The 7756-nt window shown below is 47.1% G+C and overlaps 1 pseudogene; it reads left to right on the top strand.

Annotated features, from left to right (window-relative positions):
• Window positions 1-4771: 4771 nt before the first annotated feature.
• LOC120678229 lies at window positions 4772-7300 on the top strand (annotated as a pseudogene).
• Window positions 7301-7756: the final 456 nt, after the last annotated feature.

Below are 7756 nucleotides of genomic sequence, written 5' to 3'. Positions count from 1 at the left end.
TGCAGGTCAACTGATTGCCTGATTCTCGGGCTTGCATTGCATCTCTGTAAACCAGCTGTGATCCGAGCTTCCTTGCTCACAGCGCATTCGGACTCGCAACTCCCATGCGAGCTCATGACACCCAGCACCTCGTGGGGGCCTGTGTGGACGGCGAGCTGGGAGCGGAGGCCGCGCCAACTGGAACGAGCGCTACTGCGCTACCTCAATTCTCGGCACAACATTTTCCAACCGTACTAATCAAAACGGGAGAGGTTAGGATGAGTCAGGTGCATATAATGGTAGGACAGTTAATTCACGTGGCTCTCTACTAAAATCGAATATAATAATTAATAATATATATAATGAACTATAGCAAATTGCTATAGTTTTATATTTTCTTCTAATAAAGATAAATTTTAATGATCTATAATAAAAAAACACTTGAAGAGTGTTCATGAGCAAATTGTACGTATAGAAATGCAATTCCCAGGGAACAAAAGTTGGGTCATGAGCAAATTCTACGATTGGAAGATCTCCCATATAGATAGTACCTACTATATTAATCGAAGAGACAAAGCATCATCAAAACAAGTACATTCCGACATACCAAGGGTTGTAAAATATAAGAAGAAGGAAACGGGAAAAAGGAAAAGATAAAATAGAGGATAGAAATTTGTCCACCAAATAGGGGTAAACCGCTCACTACTGAACAAAGTCATATCCAAACATATATACTACAAACAGGCGACCGTAAAGCTTAGAGTTGAGTCTGAAAGATGATGATTGTGGTTACATCACCTATGGAGCATATTCAGAATTCAATCGACGAGCCTCCAATACCATTTAAAGGGAGGAATCCTCAAAGGGGAGGTCTGAAGAGAGGAAAACGAGGAAATCCAAGAGAGGATATTATAGTCTCGCAACCCGATATTTGATGAGGCGATACAACCAAGGATCATGGAGGATAACAGGGCAAAGAGATTCCCTGTTAGCATACCACCAGTAAGAAAGACGACCACCGGTCGATGATGGTAACCACCACCAAACAACATACTCGCCGGACACCGCAACCATTGCATTTCCACACTACCCCTCCTAGCAAATAAAATTATTCACAAGTTCATCGCTTTCAGAAATCCCCGGAATTTAGGGAATCAGACCATTGAACCGCTCAAACACAAGTTGCAGGCTATTTTCACTTCTAGGTACGGCTAATCAGCAACAACTACTCCAATTTTCTTGGGTCCGTGAAGGCATGAACTACTCACGATTCGAAACATGGCTCAGACGTACCGTACTGGGACGGATGAGCGAGCGACCACCCCGGATCTCCGCCGCTGCCAGCCGGCGGCGATGCAGCGCCGCGCCGCACACGCGAGGTGTGCTGGAGTAGGGGTCGAACAGAGGGTTTGGATAGCCGTCCGATCAAATTGAGGATCTGGATGCACTAGTTGTCAACGGACCGATTGTCAACAACAGGGTTGGGCCGCACGGGACCAATCCACCACGCGAACGCCTTGAAGCGGCCGGGCGAGGGGGCGTCTATTCCTCGCTCGCGCGAGCTCGCGCCGAGCTGTCGCAGCTACGCTCCGCCCCCTGCTCCCCCGCCTTCCTCCGCCTCCCAGGCTCCGGCGCCGCCCTCGGCGCCTCCGCCGCCGCCCTCCGCCGCCGCCTTCCCTAACCGAGCTCGCCGCCGCGCGCCGCCGCCTTCTCCTCGCCCCCGCCGCCGGCCCCGCCCACCGGTTGTCCGGCCCCGCCCGGCCGGCGGCGCTACCGCGCCGCCGCGCCCTCCGCCGGTCGATCCGCCGCCACCGCCTGGCCGCCGCCGCCCCCGACCCCTCCTCTATTGCCGGCGGCCATGGAGCCGCCCCGCCCCCCAACAACCCGAAATGATAAGGCCGCCACCGCCCTCCACCACCCCGGCCGCCGGCGACCTCGCCGGCGGCCGCTCCGCCCACCTACCACCCCTCCCCGGCCACCCCTCCCCTTCCCCTAGCTCGCAACCCCCGCCGGCGGCCGCTCTCCCCTCCCCTGCTCGAGGAAGACGATGAACAGGGCGAGCCGGGGGCTTCTGCGATGCGGCGCGATGAAATCGCGCGCGCTATGAATAGATCTCCCGGCCGGGCGACGCCTTCTTCACCGCGCCCGACGCCGGACTCGCCGCACGGCAGCGCCGCTTGGCCTGGCCGCGTCCCGCGAAGGCGCATGGGTGTGGGCGCTCCCTGTACGTGGCAACCAGAGATCGGCCACCGACCCACCGTTTAGATCATCGCGGCGGTGGGGCAGCATGTGATGCAGCTCTTGAGAGAGACTCATGCCCATGCTCCTACGAGGCGAGGGCGTGGTCGCCGCCGCCGCGGCCTGCGCAGCCATCGTGGTGATCCGTCAAGGAGGTGCAGGGAAACGAGCCTAGCTTTCGCACCTACCTTCTGTGTTGCGCAAGATACTGTTGCACTTACATTGAGCGGGTTGCAAGCTGCTCGACGAAATGTCTACGAAGTGGGGTCCCCATGGGCCGTGGAAGGTATGACCAATTTTGCAACCTCGGTGCACCATGCTGGCTGCAAATTCGCAAGAGAGCATTGGAGCACTAGCCACGAAGATGCGTCTTGTTTACATTGTCTGCCTGGTACTACGGTGACGGAGCTGATTCGGGAATGCATACCGGTAGCTTTCTTGGATGCTGAGGATGAGATAGATGGTGTCGGATTGTAGGTACGAGGACATGTGCTGTTGAGTCTCTGGCAATCTGCGCACAGGCTGAAGAGTTGTGTTGTTCGTGCTGCCATGGATTTGAAGAGGACGAATTGGTTTGCTATGCTTCAACTAGGGTGCAGATACCGCTTTGTTGGAGATGGCTTGGAGTGCCGCTTTTGTGAAAAGGTATCGTAAACATTGAGGACAGGCCTTGTGAACCTGCTATACAGTCCTGGTGATTGGTGAGCTATTTGGATTCAATGTGCCACAATGGGAAATTCAGTTTGTTTTAGAACAACAATATGAAATTCAGCTGCAAATACATCCCATTATCAGATGCTTCTACACTTCGCAGTAAAGTTTGGGATAGTCATCTTCTTTGGAAAAAAAAGTTTGGGATAGTTGGCCTATGGTCTTCTGAAGTTACTGTATTATCTTTCTTCAAGTTGCATATCTAGCGAAGTCCGCAAGGAAACATTCAAATGTGGGAAGGCACTTTAATTTTGTTGTTTAATGACCCGGCTTGTGATATTTTAATGTTGTCTGATCCTAATATTTACCTCTTCAATGGCCGCACTGGTGCAGGAATTCTTCTGTTTTCTACCAAATGATCTTATTCATTCAAAAAGGAAGATGTCGATAGAGACTATCATGCTGCTGTTCAAGATCATGATTATCATTGGAAGATTTCTGGTGACAAGATAGCCATATCGATGCTGTATGAACAACCACTTTATCATTTATAGCAGCATCAGCGCCATTGGTTAGTTCATTTGAGCTGGAAGTTCTTCATTTCAGCCAATGTTCAGAGTGCTAATTATTAGCAGCATCAGGCTTTGGATCTTCCAGGCGCTCCCCAGATGATCAGACAAAAGTGATAGCTAGTAGTATTCAAGGAATTATATGGGTTATGCAGATCTTTTGTACTATACAGGCCACTGTCGAAACAAACACTTTCAGTATTGGAATTCTTCTCGTGGAATTTTTTTACAACGGTGTCATTCATCTTCAATTTCCAGTGATATGATTTTGTCTTCCACATCTGGTCCCAGTGGTGATGGACTGAGACTGAAGACTACATCTGGTCCCAGTGGTGATGGACTGAAGACTATAGAAACTGGACTTGGAAGACCAACACCAGTGCGTGCTAACTGAAGGACAAAGGCAAACTACACTACAGCAACTCAGCAATACTGATGAAGATGGCACTTGAAAGCTTCAAGAAGACTGAAGACCCATTCCATGATATACATGATCGGGAAAACCTATACCGACAGTGAGTTTTCAGAATTGCTTATTTATTTCTAAATTTAAGCATAATACCAGTTATCTTCAAATTGATCTACAACAACAAAATCACACTAGAATCACTGAAGATGGCCCTTTTTCTGAATGCAATATGGGTGTGCTGATAGTAAATTAAGCATTTCAAGCTGATTGAGACGTTTGTGTCATCATCTGTAATGTATGCTAAACATGGTCTTGCCTGCTATAACCTTCCTCCTAGTTTCTACCTGCGGACCTGCCTGCACTATATTGAACGAGTCTAGCTCATTTGGTAGAGTAGGTCATTTTGTCTGATGCCACCCAGGTTCGGACCCAGCTCCAATTCCTTTCTTTAGTATGCTGGAAGCTCCATAGCCCCATAAAAAATGCTAGCCACTAATCGATGGCATTGCACACTTGCCATTCCAATGAACAAAACTACCTACTACTCTTTCCATTTCGTAGCATATTAAAATATAACAAAATATTTCATAGTATATGTTGACCTCAATTTCTCTTATGAGTTATGAGCTATGATATATTATCAATTGCTATGAAACTGAATTTTATTGAGAGATATGTAAAACAGATCTGCAGATGCATCTTTTATACATTAAATATGCGCATAATTTGATTCTTTTATGGCTAAGTCTATAACTTTGACTTCTCAAATCCTAATACAACCCATGTTTTAAAATGTAGGGAGTATTACACTACTATATATACACAGTAACTCGTAACAGATTAGCACACTAGCCTTTACACACTCGTCTTGGCATTGCACAGTTGCTAAGTAGCTTACCATTTCCAGAACAGTTCCATAGATGCCATGCGTAGCCTCATCTTGCCGATGCTGCTGATGCAGCTCGCGGCGGCTGCTGCCATGCCATTGGTGGCAAATATCACCTTGGATGGCTGCGAGAGAAAGTGCGGCGAAGTGGATGTTCCCTACCCGTTTGGCACCAGTTACGGCTGCCACCAACGAGGCTTCATGGTCACCTGCGACCGCGCGTCCAGCCCTCCCAAGCCCTTCCTTGGTGGTGACGGAGTGTCGGAGTGGGCTTGGAGGTGCTGGAGATCTCCATCCAGAACAGAACGGTGCGCGTCCACGCAATGGTCTGGTCCTTCACCATTGGCAACACAAGCAACGTAGTGTTCAATGTCGTCCCTGCAAACCTCGAGCCCTATGTGCTCTCCGCCAATCGGAACAGCCTTGTCATCCTTGGCTGCGGGTTCCAGGCCACTGCACGGACGACGATGCGTCGCAGCAAGGAGCCGCCATGTTCCCTTTGTGTCGTACTGTACCATACAAGATCAGCAGAATAAGGTCCAGCCTGTTGGCCAATGCGCTGGCGTTGGCTGCTGCGAGGCAGCCATCCCGACAGGTCTAATGTCCTTCAATATCCAGTTCATGTGGCTGGACAAGAACACCACGGCCCGGCCACCATGGATGGTGCCCAATGTGAGCGTGCTCGTGGTGGAGCAGGAGTAGGTATGGCTTCTCTCCTTGGGGCACGTGACCGGGCAGGTGATCCCAGTCGTGCTGGACTGGAGTAGGCCAGTCGTCGTGCACGGTGACCCAGACGCGCCCTGAGTTTGGCTGTGTCAGCAAAAACAGCGAGTGCATCAACTCCACAAGCAGCGCCTACGGCTATGTCTGCCGGTGCAATGACGGCTACGACGGCAACCCTTACGTGCCGGATGGGTGCCAGGGCTCTCTTCGAAAGCATGTTACAGCTGGTAAGTTGGATAATTGGATGCAATTACCTTCCTGGTCCATTACACAATTACAAATTCAAGATTTTAATTGAGGAACATATGTTTCTGCAGGAGTATTTCTTGCGATTGGAATTGGCATTGGTTTGTTCCTTCTGCTTCTGGGTCTTGCTGCCATCTTTAATTTGCTAACAGAAGACTTAGTATTCGTAAAGCAAAGAAAATGAGAGAATATTTCTTCAACCAAAACCGTGGGTTGTTGCTCAGACAACTAGTAGATAAAGATATTAAAATATGATTTCAGTTTGGAAGAGCTCGAGAAGGCAACGAATAAATTTGATGAAGCCTGAGTCCTGGGTGATGGAGGGCATGGCACTGTCTACAAAGGCATGTTGTCAAATCAGCGTGTTGTTGCCATTAAAGAAGTCAAGAGTAGTAGTCCAAAAGGAGATTGATGAGTTCATAAATGAAGTTGCCATCCTGTCTCAAGTCAACAACAGAAACGTAGTGAAGTTGTTTGGATGTTGTCTTGAGACAGAAGTTCCATTGCTGGTCTATGAATTTATTTCAAATGGAACACTTTATGCACACCTTCATGTTGATGACCCTCAAAAACCACTGCTATGGAAAAATCGACTTCAGATTGCCTTTGAAGTTGCTAGTTCACTGGCCTATCTTCATTCAGCTGCTACCACTTCTGTGGTACACAGGGACATCAAGACAACTAACATATTACTTGATGATTGGTTGATAGTAAAAATTTCAGACTTCGGTGCCTCCAGAGGCATCTCTGTAGACCAATCAGTAGTGACAACTGGTATAACAGGAACACATGGATATTTGGATCCTGAATATTTCTATACAGGACGTCTCACGGAGAAAAGTGATGCCTACAACTATGGCGTCATTCTTGTGGAACTACTAACAAGAAAGAAGCCAAGTGTGTATATGTCACCTGAAGGTGTCAGTCTAGTGGCACACTTCATCATGCTTCTAAATCAAGATAAGCTCAGTGAGATGCTCAAGGTCGCCGAAGAAGGAGAACACGACGCCAAACAAGTGCTGCAATAGCAGCAAAGTGCTTAAGGTTGAAAGGACAGATCAGGCTGACAAAGCGGAATGTGGAGATGAGACTTCAACGACTTCAAGGTTCAGATATTGATATTTCTGGAGTGGAGGAACACCCCACATACCTAGGAAGCAATGGTGAAGCCAGTTACAACTATTGCAGTAGGCATATAGCATGGAGGAGGAGATCCTTCTGTCAGCGAGCCTGGAGCGATGATATTGGCAGCACGTCCAGATCCAATATCAAATTTATCTATTGTATCTTTGTGTTATGGTTCTTCAGTTTTTTGCTTGTGCGGTACCTGACCTACATACTTAACTCATGCCATCCTGGAAGACAATTTTCGTCCAAAAATGAACAAACATGGTTTTTCCAATGGGGCGCCCTTATGTCTGATATTGATCATAGGACACTACGAAATCGTGGTTTAATACACTGAAGGAGCAAAAGACCATTATGCCTTAAGTTTTGCAGCTCCTAACTTTTTTCCCCTATGCATAATTATCTGTCATGAAGTTTGTACAATGATGCAATGTTCTGTTGCCCATTTATACTATTTCTTAGGATTATCCATGGGAACTCCCCTTCTTCCTGTATTCTACAGTCAAAATAAGAATATTTTTTATTACTTATAATACTGCTTGATGTAGTAATTATAAGAATAAATCTTGATACTAAAAAATCACAAAAATATAATCTTTGTGGAAATTTCAATAGACTGGAATAACTTTTTGCCGTTGCATTACAAAATTTTAGAAAATCATAAAAACTAAACTTCTCCATTTCGTGGTGCAAAATTATATTTGCACAATGAAGTGATAAAAAATACCAATTTCCACTAAATCGTAGTGCAAAATATCTAATTTTCATCCAAAGAAAGGGTGAAATTTAATCCATCCACAGATGATCTTAAAAAGTTTGTAACTCTTTCATATGATCACAAATGAAGTTGATATTTATATAAATATAAAAATTATAGCGTTCCATACTCACCGTGTTCGGCTGGCCTGCTTGCGGTTGCTCTCGGCT

Source organism: Panicum virgatum, chromosome 6N (genome assembly GCF_016808335.1).
Source record: "Panicum virgatum strain AP13 chromosome 6N, P.virgatum_v5, whole genome shotgun sequence".
NCBI lineage: Eukaryota > Viridiplantae > Streptophyta > Magnoliopsida > Poales > Poaceae > Panicum > Panicum virgatum.
The sequence above is the reverse complement of the archived record's forward strand: the minus strand, read 5'-3'. Positions and strand labels throughout refer to the sequence as shown.